General features: G+C 34.5%; 2 long non-coding RNA genes across 2 annotated transcripts; both read right to left on the minus strand.

Moving 5' to 3' along the window:
- Positions 1–2,161: 2,161 nt before the first annotated feature.
- Positions 2,162–3,275, minus strand: LOC128318576 (uncharacterized). The gene is made up of 3 exons (XR_008301977.1): positions 2,836–3,275; positions 2,697–2,734; positions 2,162–2,450 (listed from the first exon to the last, which is right to left on the minus strand). It is a non-coding gene; the product is annotated as an uncharacterized LOC128318576 (long non-coding RNA).
- Positions 3,276–13,873: 10,598 nt separating this feature from the next.
- Positions 13,874–15,006, minus strand: LOC117597717 (uncharacterized). The gene is made up of 3 exons (XR_008302063.1): positions 14,529–15,006; positions 14,395–14,432; positions 13,874–14,270 (listed from the first exon to the last, which is right to left on the minus strand). It is a non-coding gene; the product is annotated as an uncharacterized LOC117597717 (long non-coding RNA).
- Positions 15,007–15,893: the final 887 nt, after the last annotated feature.

Here is a 15,893-nt window from a genome sequence, read left to right on the forward strand (position 1 = left end):
GTATGTCCCTAAAGTGCCCACTTCTTCGCCAGGCTGCATGGTACTGCGAGCCTTTTGTCCTCCTCCCTTCCAGGAAGCAGGCCAGGAAAGACTCAATCTACTTTATCCAGTGCGAGCACTGGACGCTTACGTCCACAGAGCTGCCCAGTGGCGTAAGGCAGATCAGTTGTTTGTTTGCTTCGGTCCGCCTAAAAAGGGGTTCCAGCGACCAAGCAAACCATGAGTAGGTGGGTGGTCGAGACCATCACACTGGCCTAAGAGTCCTCTGGCCTCCAGTCACCCATGGGGGTCAGAGCGCACTCGACTAGGGATATTGCGGCCGCCAAGGCCTTGTGGGCTTTCAGGACATTTGTGCTGTGGCAGGCTGGTCCTCTCTGCACACATTTGTCCGTTTCTACAATTTGGACCTGACATCTACCCCAGGGTCCCAAGTTCTCTCGCCTTAATGTGCTCACCAGATACACACAGACAGGGACTTTCTCGTATGGCGCAGTGGGTATTCTCATTCCCAAAGCGTTTCAACTCAGCTCGAATTCCTGAAGGGGAACGTCTCTAAATTACGCATGTAACCATGGTTCCCCGAAGGGAACGAGACTCTGCGTCTCTCTGCCATACTCCTTGCATCCCTGAAGGCGCTCGCTTAAGCAGAAGCTAACGTGCGTTTGCCGGGTTCGCCTTTATGCTTCCTGGTTGCTCCCATCACCCCGCTTGTGACGTCTCACTTCTCCATTGGACTGATTTCACATGTGCTTCAGAACGTGGTCAGCACAATAAACAACAGAAATTACAAGGACACAGACTATGCACAGAGAATGCAGAGTACAGTACCCATACTGAGTAAACTAAATTAAGTTTAACATAAGATGTTAAGTAGCAACAAAAGTAAGTATTATTGCACTAACGCATTTTGGTTTACTTATATTAGTTATTTTTAAATAATTATTGCCCATCCATATGTTTGTTGTCCTGCACTAACCATAAGTACTACATTTTGCTTTTGTTTTACTTCTTTATTAGAAAATCAAAGATAAAAATCTGAATCTATCCAATTTTTTTTATTTTATTTGGGTTCACCAATATTTTATTGGCTTTTTCTTTTTTCATTTAATGACCAATTCCAGTGGTATCACAATCTAAGCATATTTTGTCGGCTACATAAACTTTTGGTAGTCTTCACTGGTATCATATGTTTATAATTAACTGATGGTCAAACAATCTGCATGATATAATATTTACTTATAGTAAGAAAGCATGTAAAATCCATAAATAAATGAGTGATGGCTGTATGTTGCATGCAGTGTGAAGTGAAAATCCTGGACTGCATGATAAATGATTATGGCTCCATTTCTGGAAGGATTTATCTTTGTGCTTGATGCTTCACTTTGTTTAGTGTAAAATGTGTTTGAAAAAGTTTTACTTGACACTCAATGGTAAAGAAAACTACTTCCAGGTTCTGGGCATCACAATCAGGAAAACAAAGTAAACCAACAAAATCTCAAAAGAATAATGACAAAAAACAGCCTTAAAAGAGGTTGGAAGCCAGTTCTGCAACAGGGTCTTTATTAAGATAAATGCAATAGTTACCTTTGTTGTATTTTTACAGCTGCTTTAATGATCCTCACTGGTTTCTCACTTATACTGGCAAACCTCCCACCACTTTCTGACCGTCTAAAATAATCTATTCATGAGGCCTGATTTTTGGTGTCTTTTCACTAGTGCCGGGAAACACGAGCACAGAGATGAGTGAATAAAACAAGTCTCACTGCCAAGTAATGTTGAGGTCACAGTCCTTAATTTGCCTTCATAGGCAACCCACATCTTTTTTGAAAATACATTAGTAATGGAACATTACTATTGTTAAAACTCACAAACTTTCAGAATAATGTTAAAGATCATGTTACATTTTTTAATGGAATCGCTTTTTACATTTATTGTGTCTTCAGCAAAAATTAGGCATACAAATGAAGCCATAAAATTTGTATTGGAAGTGCAACACAGGTGCAATATTGAAATCATAAAAAAAAAAAAAAACATTCAAGTTGAATTTTTCACAAGTTCACTGTTAGCGAATGTTCATACATGTGCCCAGAAATAAAAACTGTAGCATAGAAGTCTATCTACACTGCAAAAAAAAAACAACAATATCTTAAATACAGGCAGAACTTTAATATAACTCTTATATTATATATAATATTATATTATAATATCTTATATAATACATAAGCGTAAACTAATATAGAATTGTAAAATGTAGGATTATTTCTAGGCATTTTTATGTTTATGCAGTGTAATTATACCATGTGTTATGAATTATTTCTGTTACATCTGACAGTTTTCTTCACATCGGAGTACACACACTCATCTAATGAGCCAGTTTTCTTTTTTTCAGCTTTGGCTTTCCTCTTGGTAAATTGCACAGCTGCATAATTCAGTGGTTCAGCTTCAGATTCCTGAATAATAATAATAATAATAATAATAATAATAATAATAATAATAAGTTCAAATTAAAGTAATAACCATACAATATGGGTAACTGCACTATACACACTAACTAGACAGAACAAGAGCAGCATCAAAATAAAAGCTTGGGATTGTTCCACAAATCTGAGCAAAGTGACTGTAGAAATTATTTCTAGAACATTATAACAAGTAACATAAATGTAGCAACATTTCACATACATAAGTAAGACACGTACCTGCCTCATTCCCGAAGAATTTTCTGTACAAGCTTTCACTATTAATACAGAAACACTCATATTAGTTTTTCCGGTGAAACTAAAGTTAATTGTATTTATAAAAAATAATAATTATAATTGTGATGATAAAAGCACTTACTTCTAGAGTTTTCACATTTTCTTCTCCTCAGTATGAAATAAATGAGGCAGAAAATCAGAAGTGCACACAAACCCAAAGCCGTTCCCAAACCGAGCACTGTCGAATGTAGAGATCTAGTCATTTCTGATACTGTTATTTCACCACATTACATTTACCTTAGCACAATTGATTGTCTAGGCAAATTTTATTTTATGAATTAAGGATAATTATTTAATGGTGAATTATAAGACATCTTACCTGTTTTCTCTTGTGTGTTCATGTTAGTGCTGTTTCCATGCACTGTTGGTTCACACACCACTGAATTATCACACAGAGCTGGTGTAGATGTTTCTGATGCAATAGTAACATGCTCAACTATAAACATTTATCATGATTCACTAAAAGTCTGCAACTCAGTGTTGTTGAAGAAAACACAGTTAGCATTTCACTACTTCACTGTTATTTGTATTCCAGGTTGAACATGCTAATGGTACTAAGGAAAAATATCACTACATTAAACCAGGAGCTTAATCAATTGTAGTGGAAATCCTACCTTTAATTTTTAAATAAGTTCCATCTCCATACACAAGTCTGCTTCTCATCAGTGCACAGTAGTACATGGCTTCATCAGACTCAATGATGTTTAAAATGGTCATATTGCAGCAGTTTGAAGATCTTTTTATTTTGAAACGAGACTTTTGGAATCCATTGTTAAATGTTTCTGCACCACTTTGATATAATATGACTATAATCTGAGTTTTTTTTCCGTTTGGCTGCTTAAACCAGGCAGTTATCCCATCTACTTTTTCAGAAACACAACAACGCAGAGTAGCCGAGTCTCCGATATCCACACTGAGCTCTTTATCAGGCTGATAAACTGGTGACTCTGTGAGGGATTGTGCAGTAACCCAGCGTCTACCAGGTTGGACTGGATTTAGAAAAGCAAATGGATTAATTAAGCAAATAATGTATTCCAGATATTATTATGCATAAAGAGTTATTAAAGATCAGCTTAAAGGAATAACACTGGAGTTCTTTCTACACACATAGAGTAACAGGCTTCTCATTAATTTATTTTTCAAAATACACTAAAATGGATCAGAATAATTTGCTCATATTACTTACACATGGTGCTGATGATCAAAATTAAAATCCATGAAGCTGTCATTTTTTCATTTCTTAGAAATTCTTCAGTGTTTGTATCTCATTTAACTACAGAATATGAATGCGCTTGAAGCATGGTTTGAATTTATATTTATACTATAGGCGGTCTGTACTGAGCACGCCCCAGAATATGATGTGATTGGTTGTAATAAAAAAAAGACATGATAAGGAAGCACATGGTATTCTGCTCTGCCTACATCTACCCCACATATTTCTATATTTGTGTTTTGGTGTTGCACAGAGATATCATGACGAAGATGTTATCACAAAATGGAAAATGTGGGTTACTTTTACTCTCACATGTGCCTACACTAACATCTCATTGTTGCTTATTCTAATTGCCCTCTGGATGCAACTTGTTTGTACAAAGAATCAAATATGTTGCTTGGATTAGTGAGTCTGCAAAATGATGTAAATATAAATGAAGCAGTTACACACAGACTTGGTGCTACACACCCTATAGTCACCACCCTGTTACGTGGGACTTCCAGTGTTGTGTTGAGCTGAACTGTGAATTGTATTGAAGTGTATGATATAACTGAACATCTTCATATGTATTTGTATATAAAGGTCAAATAATAGCCAGTAAAGTCAAGGCCTGCTCTGTGACCTGAAACAGATCCGTCTTAGCACAAGGTCTGTTTCTGTCACAATATAAAATGTATAAGAGTGTATAACTGTCAGTGAATTTAAGTACATAAATTACTTCAAATACAGGAAAATTTCTTCAGTTGTTTAATGTAACTTAATTTTTGTACATCTAGCTTTTACTACCAGAGCTGGATGGGTGAGAATTTATTGCCACCTAGTGGGAGATAGCAGTGTATATTTAACTCATGATGTAATTGTTTAAAGATGTTTCCTATAAATGAAACCTCAGCAGTTACAGTGACACTGAGTTACAGCATTGTGTGTTTAAATCCCAGAACTGTGCATGTTGGAGCCTGAGCGAGACCCTAAACTCTAAACTGCTCCGCTTTACATCATTCAAGGACTAGATTTAAGGTATTATAAAGTATGCAGATTTGAAATGATCATGAAATGATCAACCTTCTTGAAATGATCAGATGAAGCTGTTTTCCTGCTAAACCCGAGCTATCAGGAGTCTCCCATTGTTTTATTAGTTCTTAATCCTAAAACATTAAAATCTATAAAATATTATAGTGTTGTGCTACACACTGGTACTCACTGGTAGATAGTGTTTGTAGTGAAGGTGGAGAAAAGTGTAAAAAAAGTGTGTGATGGTGACAGTGAGAGAGAGACTGAGAGCAGAAATGTGAGAGTTTGAGATCAGAGAGAAGCTCAATGAGGAGTTAAAGTTCGTCGCTGTCCGTGGTGTTGAAACTCTTGTGACGAAATAGTGCATCTCGGTTACCATAGCAACAGGAACCACAGAACAATAGTCAACTACAAATACAGTGTTAATGCACCTCAATAACCTTTCTGATGAACAAGTGAACCAGGTACTTAATCAGTGAATCAATGAATCCATGAATCAACAGCTGGTATAGGCCATTATTTAAAGATAAATATCTTTAAAAAAAAAAAAAAAAGGTAAATAAATACATTCTGCAACAGAGATATAAAGATTAAACCAGGTACAGACGTAACTACTGAAAAAAATCTTGTTTGTTTATGTTTATGAGAGGCATAGGCACTGAAATGCACTGGTATAATTATCAAAATTAAATATGTTCATTGACCATGATAAATGTTTTTGCATATATTATTATAGCAGATAATAAAATCCCAGATGTACTGACTTGTCCCTGTGAGAAACCAGCTTTTCTTTTCCCATTTCTTCATTGCATTAATGTTTAAACAGGGAACCTCTACAGTTAAAGAAAATGTTTAATATTGTTCAGGGGAGGGTAAAAAGGTAGCACACAGGAAGTGATGTAATAACTGCAGGTTTTCTGTAAAGCTGAGTCTACATGGTTATAGGAGGGGCCCCTCCAAAACTGCTTATCAGGTCATCCAGTTCTGTATGTATGTATGGTTGTAGTTTTATATTACAGACAACATCTTACAGAATGATTGTTTATTTAAAAAAAAAAACCCTGAGAAAATTAAATACAATATGAATGTTATAACGCTAAAATATAATGGTTTCACCTAGTAACCACTGTACATATATTGTCCATTATGACACTGTGCGTGATGGATGTTTTGCACATTTATGCTTTATGCTGAAACCAAAATTGTGTGCTGAAGAAATAGCAAGACTGTTGGTAGAAGCCTTTCAGATATCAGATTCTTGATGTAGTGAGAGTGAGTGCAGTGGTGAAGATTATGAGGAAGATCAGAGCAGTTATGGAGAAGAGAGAAATAAAAGTGAACGAGGCAGTGAAAGTGACACAGCCGTAATGTAGACTAGAGCAGTGAGGTGAACCGAAGTAGTGATGAAGATCAGGGCACTGACTAGACAGTAAAGGGTTTAGGGTTTATAACAAAATGAATCCAGATAATGAATTCATAGAGTAAACTGCCTATAATATGAAAAATTAAATAATATAATTAACACCACTTAATGCACAGTGATTGCTAAAAGAAACTACCTCAGAAATTACATTTGACCCTGAGTCCAGAAAATCTACCAGCAAATTTAATGTTAATAGTTTCTAATTTCTTTAAATCAATTAATCTGACATTTTGAAAGGAATTCTGTGTGTGTGTGTGTGTGTGTGTGTGTGTGTGTGAAAGTCAGCATTAGAGACTGGAGATGCTGAATGCACTTCACAGTTGGTCAAAGCTGTTGCTGGTGTCAGTTGTGGTCAGAGTTTGCTTATGAGCTATTGTTAGTCTTCCTGTAGAAGCGCAGCAAAGTGCCAACGGCTACTTGTGCAAAATGCTGTGACTGCAATAAACAGGATGTAATAATACACATCAAAGTCAACCTAAGTGTCTTTCTTTAAACAGATCATGTGGTTCTTACACTAGTGTCTGGTCAATGTTTAAGTCTCCGGTGTGTCAGTTCACTCAGAGCCGAGATCTACTGTTAAACAATCTGGATTATCTGCATTTTCTGTTCAGTGAATAAAATTTTTCATGAAACTCGGAAAGTTCGGGTTAAAAATATGACATTTCTTTTTAGAAACAAGTGTTTGGGATAGGTGTACTGTAGAACGCAGAGCGATGACTTGTTAAATATACAGCATCAACAGATATAATGATATAAACTCACATGGATTACACATTATATTATACATATTTATTTATACATTTGATAATAATAATAATAATAAAAATAACAACCTTTAGCATAGCAGGAGTTCAGCTAATACTAACTTGTGTTCATGTTAGACTTGTGTTTATGTTATATATTACAGTTTCACATACATCACATCAGAGTACACCAAATCATCCCTTCCTCCAGGTTTGACTTTATTCTTGAAGAATTTCAAAGCTGCATAATTCAAGGTGTCAAAATGAGATTCCTGAAAAAAAGAATTAAATAATTGAATTATGAAATCAGTATATAGTGTGTGTGTGTGTGTGTGTGTGTGTATACAGGATCAGTGTAGGAGCAGCACTGAGCAGATATTATTTGGGCGGTGGATGAGACTCAGCAGTGACACGAACACAGTGCTGAGAAAAGCTCCATCAATCAACATGTAGTTAAATGTAGACCATTATAAGTAACACTATTTGACTAGAGCATCATATAAAAAAGCATATATACAAAATATGCATAAGGAAAGAAATGTAACTAGTGAAGTAGTGAGATTTCTCCATGACTAAAGAAGACAGTCATATCTAAGAAAACAGTAATGTACAATATATAATCATGCATAGTTTTTCTTCCATAAACTACAGTTTAAATACATAAAATGTTTACATATCTGCACACGTACCTTTCTCATTCCTGAAGAGATTTCTGTAGAGGTGTTCACTATTAAAACACAAATACACTTATTTAATCATGCAGAAAGAACTGAACTGAATAATTACTATCTGATGAGAAATACACTTACTTTTATCACAATTTCTTTTCCAGAGTAGGAAATAGGTTAGAAATAAAATCAGAAGTGCACACAAACCCAAAGCCGTTCCCAAACCGAGCACTATCAGATATATAGATCAAAAGAAATAACATTTCTGAAACTGTAATTTCATTTCATATTACTGAATTTACACTGAACACATTAAAAATTGGATAAGAGCAGATGATTTTCCAGACAAATTAAGAATTATGAATTCAAGATTAATGAATAAATTAATTTCATGACTCCTTACCTGTTTTCTGTTGTGTGTTCATGTTAGTGCTGTTTCCACGCAGTGTTGGTTCACACACCACTGAATCATCACACAGAGCTGGTGTAGATGTTTCTGATGCAATAGTAACATGCTCACCTATAAACATTTATCATGATTCACTAAAAGTCTGTAACTCAGTGCTGTTGAAGAAAACACAGTTAGCATTTCACTACTTCATTATTATTTGTATTCTAGGTTGAACATGCTAATGGTAATAAGGAAAAATATCACTACATTAAACCAGGAGCTTAATCAATTGTAGTGGAAATCCTACCTTTAATTTTTAAATAAGTTCCATCTGCAAACACGAAGTTGGGGTATATCAGTGCACAGTAGTACATGGCTTCATCAGACTGAGTGATGTTTAAAATGGTCATATTGAAGCAGTTTAAATGTTTTTCTGTCTGGAAACCAGGATTTTGGAATTCAATGGAAAATGTTCCTCCAACATTTTGAAAGATTTTGACTATAATCTGAGGCTGTTTTCTGTGTGGTTGCTTAAACCAGGCTATCATCCCAACTACTTTTTCAGAAATACAACACTGCAGAGTAGCCGAGTCTCCGATATCCACACTGAGCTCTTTATCAGGCTGATAAACTGGTGACTCTGTGAGGGATTGTGCAGTAACCCAGCGTCTACCAGGTTGGACTGGATCTAGAAAAGGAAATGCATTAATTAAGTAAATAATTTATTTCAGATATTATTATGCATAAAGAGTAATTAAAGATCACCTTAATGGAATTACATTAGATTTCCTTCTACATACATAGAGTAACAGGCTTCTCATTAATTTATTTTTCAAAATACACTAAAATGGATGGGAATAATTTGCTCATATTACTTACACATGGTGCTAAAGATCAAAATTAAAATCCATGAAGCAGCCATTTTTCATTTCTTAGAAATTCTACAGTCTTTGTATCTCATTTAACTACACAAAATGAATGCGCTTGAAGCATGGTCTGAATTTATATTTATACTATAGGCGGTCTGTATTGAGCACGCCCCAGAATATAACATGTGATTGGTTGTAATTTAAAAAAAGACATGATAAGGAAGCACATGGTATTGTGATCTGCCTACATCTACCTCACATATTTCTATATTTGTGTTTTGGTGTTGCACAGAGATATCATGACAAAGATGTTATGACCGAATGGAAAATGTGGGTTACTTTTACTCTCTCATGTGCCTACACTAACATCTCATTGTTTATTTTAATTGTTCTCTGAATGCAACTTATTTGTACAAAGAATCAAATATGTTGCTTGGATTAGTGAGTCTGCAAAATGATGTAAATATAAATGAAGCAGTTACACACAGACTTGGCCCTATACACCCTATAGTCACCACCCTGTTACGTGGGACTTCCAGTGTTGTGTTGAGCTGAACTGTGAATTGTATTGAAGTGTATGATATAACTGAATGCATTCATATGTATTTGTATTTAATGTTCAAATAATAGCCAGTAAAGTCAAGGCCTGCTCTGTGACCTGAAACAGTTCCTTCCTTAGCATGAGGTCTGTTTCTGTCACAATATAAAATATATAAGAGTGTATAACTGTCAGTGAATTTAAGTACATAAATTACTATAAATACAGGAAAATTTCTTCAGTTGTTTAATGTAAATTAATTTTTGTTCATCTAGCTTTTACTACCAGAGCTGGATGGGTGAGAATTTATTGCCACCTAGTGGGAGATAGCAGTGTATATTTAACTCATGATTCAATTGTTTAAAGATGTTTCCTGTAAATGAAACCTCAGCAGTTACAGTGACACTGAGTTACAGCATTGTGTGTTTAAGTCCCAGAACTGTGCATGTTGGAGCCTGAGTGAGACCCTAAACTCTAAACTGCTCAGCTTTATATCTGGATTAAAATAGCTTTAGATTAATAAAAGGATCTACCAGTAAATGTAAGTATCAGTAGATGGGAAAAAAGTGATGTTAAGGCGAGACGCTACAGTTAGAAATGACAATTTTGGACAATCATTTGTCAGATTTCTTAATTAAATGATAAATAAATAGCATTTCAAAAAACTGTTCAAACTGTAAATATTGTTCCCTGAAGACTGTGTTGACAATGAAATGAATATTTTACTCCTAACATCATTCAAGGACTAGATTTAAGGTATTATAAAGTATGTAGATTTGAAATGATCATGAAATGATCAACCTTCATGAAATGATCAGATGAAGCTGTTTTCCTGCTAAACCCGAGCTATCAGGAGTTTCCCATTGTTTTATTAGTTCTTAATCCTAAAACATTAAAATCTATAAAATATTATAGTGTTGTGCTACACACTGGTACTCACTGGTAGATAGTGTTTGTAGTGAAGTTGGAGAAAAGCGTAAAAAAGTGTGTGATGGTGACAGTGAGAGAGAGACTGAGAGCAGAAATGTGAGAGTTTGAGATCAGAGAGAAGCTCAATGAGGAGTTAAAGTTCGTCGCTGTCCATGGTGTTGAAACTCTTGTGACGAAACAGTGCATCTCGGTTACCATAGCAACAGGAACCACAGAACAACAGTCGACTACAAATACAGTGTTAATACACCTCAATAACCTCTATGATGAACAAGTGAACCAGGTACCGAATCAGTGAATCAATGAATCCATGAATCAACAGCTGGTATAGGCCATTATTTAAAGATAAATATCTTTTTAAAAAAAAAAAAAAGGTAAGTAAATACATTCTGCAACAGAGATATCAAGATTAAACCAGGTACAGGCCTAACTACTGAAAAAAATCTTGTTTGTTTATGTTTATGAGAGGCATAGGCACTGAAATGTACTGGTATAATTATCAAAATTAAATATGTTCATTGACCATGATAAATGTTTTTGCATATATTATTGTAGCAGATAATAAAATCACAGATGTACTGACTTGTCCCTGTGAGAAACCAGCTTTTCTTTTCCCATTTCTTCATTGCATTAATGTTTAAACAGGGAACCTCTACAGTCAAGGAAAATGTTTAATGTTGTTCAGGGGAGGGTAAAAAGGTAGCACACAGGAAGTGATGTAATAACTGCAGGTTTTCTGTAAAGCTGAGTCTACATGGTTATAGGAGGGGCCCCTCCAAAACTGCTTATCAGGTCATCCAGTTCTGTATGTATGTATGGTTGTAGTTTTATATTACAGACAACATCTTACAGAATGATTGTTTATTTTAAAAAAAAAACCCTGAGAAAATTAAATACAATATGAATGTTATAACGCTAAAATATAATGGTTTCACCTAGTAACCACTGTACATATATTGTCCATTATGACACTGTGCGTGATGGATGTTTTGCACATTTATGCTTTATGCTGAAACCAAAAGTGTGTGCTGAAGAAATAGCAAGACTGTTGGTAGAAGCCTTTCAGATATCAGATTCTTGATGTAGTGAGAGTGAGTGCAGTGGTGAAGATTATGAGGAAGATCAGAGCACTTATGGAGAAGAGAGAAATAAAAGTGAACGAGGCAGTGAAAGTGACACAGCCGTAATGTAGACTAGAGCAGTGAGGTGAACCGAAGTAGTGATGAAGATCAGGGCACTGACTAGACAGTAAAGGGTTTAGCGTTTATAACAAAATGAAACCAGACAATGAATTCATAGAGTAAACTGTCTATAATATGAAAAATTAAATAATATAATAAACACTACTTAATGCACAGTGATTGCTAAAAGAAACTACCTCAGAAATTATATTTGACCCTGAGCCCAGAAAATCTACCAGCAAATTTAATGTTAATAGTTTCTAACTTCTTTAAATCAATAAATCTGACATTTGGAAAGATATTCTGTGTGTGTGTGTGTGTGTGTGTGTGTGTGTGTGAAAGTCAGCATTAGAGACTGGAGATGCTGAATGCACTTCACAGTTGGTCAAAGCTGTTGCTGGTGTCAGTTGTGGTCAGAGTTTGCTTATGAGCTATTGTTAGTCTTCCTGTAGAAGCGCAGCAAAGTTCCAACAGCTACTTGTGCAAAATGCTGTGACTGCAATAAACAGGATGTAATAATACACATCAAAGTCAACCTAAGTGTCTATCTTTAAACAGATCATGTGGTTCTTACACTAGTGTCTGGTCGATGTTTAAGTCTCCGGTGTGTCAGTTCACTCAGAGCCGAGATCTACTGTTAAACAATCTGGATTATCTGCATTTTCTGTTCAGTGAATAAAATCCTTCATGAAACTCGGAAAGTTCGGGTTAAAAATATGACATTTCTTTTTAGAAACAAGTGTTTGGGATAGGTGTACTGTAGAACGCAGAGCGATGACTTGTTAAATATACAGCATCAACAGATAGAATGTACAGATATAAACTCACATGGATTACACATTATATTATACATATTTATTTATACATTTGATTATATTCTATAATAATAATAATAATAATAATAATAACATTTAGCATAGCAGGAGTTCAGCTAATACTAACTTGTGTTCATGTTAGACTTGTGTTTATGTTATATATTACAGTTTCACATACATCACATCAGAATACACCAAATCATCCCTTCCTCCAGGTTTGACTTTATTCTTGAAGAATTTCAAAGCTGCATAATTCAAGGTGTCAAAATGAGATTCCTGAAAAAAGAATTAATTAATTGAATTATGAAATGATTGTATAGTGTATAAATCAAATGCATTAATTAAGTCAACAATATATTTCAGATATTATTATACACAAAGAGTCATTAAAGATCGCCTTAAAGGGTTAATATTGGAGTTCCTTCTACATACTTAGAGTAATAGGCTTCTTTTTTTTTTAATATATCAAAAAAGATGGGAATAATTTGCTCATATTACTTACACATGGTGCTGAAGATCAAAATTAAAATCCAGAAACCAGTCATTTTTCTGCCCCACATATTTCCATATTTGTGTTTTGGTGTTGCACAGAGATATCATGACAAACATGTTATGACAAAATGGAAAATGTGGTTTATTTGTACATTCACATTGTTTATTTTAATTGCCCTCTTAATTCAACTTGTTTGTACAAAATCTTCCCAATATAGTAAAGGTCATTTGGGCCAGAGTAATGCATTTGAATTTTGGTTTTGACTTTTATTATTGAAGAACCTGACAACAGCGTTGAAAGTAAAGCGGAGCTAGATGGAGCTTAGCTCCCTAAAAGAGTCATGAAATCCTTTAAAAACAATAAAAGCTGATGATTGGGGGACAGGTCTGGGATATTAGTTTATTATTTATAGCAACTGTATAAGATGCAGATCAGAATCTGTCTGACACACAGATAGTACAGTATTATGGTGTAATTATATACCTGTTTCAATGCCTGAAATGAATTAAGTAGCATTATTACGACCTGGTCTAGGTGTGGATGCAAAATACAAAGGAATAAAGGACTAGCGAGACTAAGATATTGTTTGCTTTGTATTTTTACTTTTTCTTTTCATTAAGTGGTTTAAGGTTCAAAAGCCGAACAGTTTACTGTTAGTGAAATTGAATAACAGGACACTTGCTAATAACAGGACAATACGTCAGGTACTTTACTTTAAACATGTTACTTTACTGTACAAAGTTACTTTAAACGTGTACATAGATAAAACCTGTGGCATGGAACTTTAGCTACACTGCAAAAAAAAATTTTAAATAAAATTATAAAATATTTTTGTTATGGGATTATTGTAAACAAACATAAGATTATATCTAGGTTTCTCTGTTTTTGTTCTATTGGCTTATAATTTTACTTCTAAAAATAAATTATCCTGTCAGTCGAATAAGACAATTTCAAGCTTGAAATTTCTGTAGCAAAAATGGTAGTTTAATAATCATTTGATTTCACAATGATAAATAAGGAATACATTTGCCTTCTGTCAAGATATTTTCACTTGCTAAAATATTTCCACTGTTTTTGCAGTGTAATAATACCATGTGTTATGAAACATTTATGTTATCTAAAAGTTTTCTTCACATCGGAGTACACACACTCATCTGATGAGCCAGTTTTCCTTTTTTCAGCTTTGGCTTTCGTCTTAGGGAAATGTAGAGCTGCATAATTCAGCATTTCAGCATCAGATTCCTGAATAATAATAATAATAATAATAATAATAATAATAATGAAGCAACATTTAAAGTACACAGGCAGGGAAATTAGTAATAAGACTTTAGTCTATCTACAGAAAATAAATTATCTTCACACGTACCTGCCTCGCTCCTGGAGAATCTGCTATAGAAGCATTATCTATTAATATAGAAACGCACTTATTAGTCCTTTTAGTACAACTAATGTTAACTGTATTTATAATCTTTTATTTTACGTGATTACAAAAGCACTTACTTCTAGAGTTTTCACATTTTCTTCTCCTCAGAATGAAATAAATGAGGCAGAAAATCAGAAGTGCACACAAACCCAAAGCCGTTCCCAAACCGAGCACTGTCGAATGTAGAGATCCAATCTTTTCTGGTTCTGTTATTTTACCACATTACATTCATATTAGTACAAATTATTTTATAGGCAAATTATTTTGAATGAATTAAAGATAATTAATTAATTGTGAATCATAAGACATCTTACCTGTTTTCTCTTGTGTGTTCATGTTAGTGCTGTTTCCACGCAGTGTTGGTTCACACACCACTGAATTATCACACAGAGCTGGTGTAGATGTTTCTGATGCAATAGTAACATGCTCACCTATAAACGTTTATCATGATTCACTAAAAGTCTGTAATTCAGTGTTGTTGAAGAAAACACAGTTAGCATTTCGCTACTTCACTATTATTTGTCTCCCAGGTTGAACATGCTAATGGTAATAAGGAAAAATATCAATACATTAAACCAGGAGCTTAATCAATTTTAGTGGAAATCCTACCTTTAATTTTTAAATAAGTTCCATCTGCAAACACAAGGCTGAGTCTCGTCATTGAACAGTAGTACATGGCTTCATCAGACTGAATGATGTTTAAAATGGTCATATTGAAGCAGTTTGAAGATCTTTCTATTTTGAAACGAGACTTTTGGAATCCACTGTAAAATGTTTCTTGACCACTTTTATATACAGTGACTATAATCTGAGGTTGTTTTCTGTTTAGTTGCTTAAACCAGGAAATTATCCCGATTTCTTTTTCAGAAACACAACACTGCAGAGTAGCCGAGTCTCCGATATCCACACTGAGCTCTTTATCAGGCTGATAAACTGGTGACTCTGTGAGGGATTGTGCAGTAACCCAGCGTCTACCAGGTTGGACTGGATCTAGAAAAGCAAATGGATTAATTAAGTAAATAATGTATTTCAGATATTATTATGCATAAAGAGTTATTAAAGATCACCTTAATGGAATAACATTAGAGTTCCTTCTACATACATAGAGTAACAGAGTTCTCATTAATTTATTTTTCAAAATACACTAAAATGGATGGGAATAATTAGCTCATATTACTTACACATGGTGCTGATGATCAAAATTAAAATCCATGAAGCTGTCATTTTTTCATTTCTTAGAAATTCTACAGTGTTTGTATCTCATTTAACTACAGAATATGAATGCGCTTGAAGCATGGTCTGAATTTATATTTATACTATAGGCGGTCTGTACTGAGCATGCCCCAGAATATGATGTGATTGGTTGTAATTTAAAAAAAGACATGATAAGGAAGCACATGGTATTGTGATCTGCCTACATCTACCCCACATATTTCCATATT

This window comes from Pangasianodon hypophthalmus, chromosome 7, assembly GCF_027358585.1.
Source record: "Pangasianodon hypophthalmus isolate fPanHyp1 chromosome 7, fPanHyp1.pri, whole genome shotgun sequence".
NCBI lineage: Eukaryota > Metazoa > Chordata > Actinopteri > Siluriformes > Pangasiidae > Pangasianodon > Pangasianodon hypophthalmus.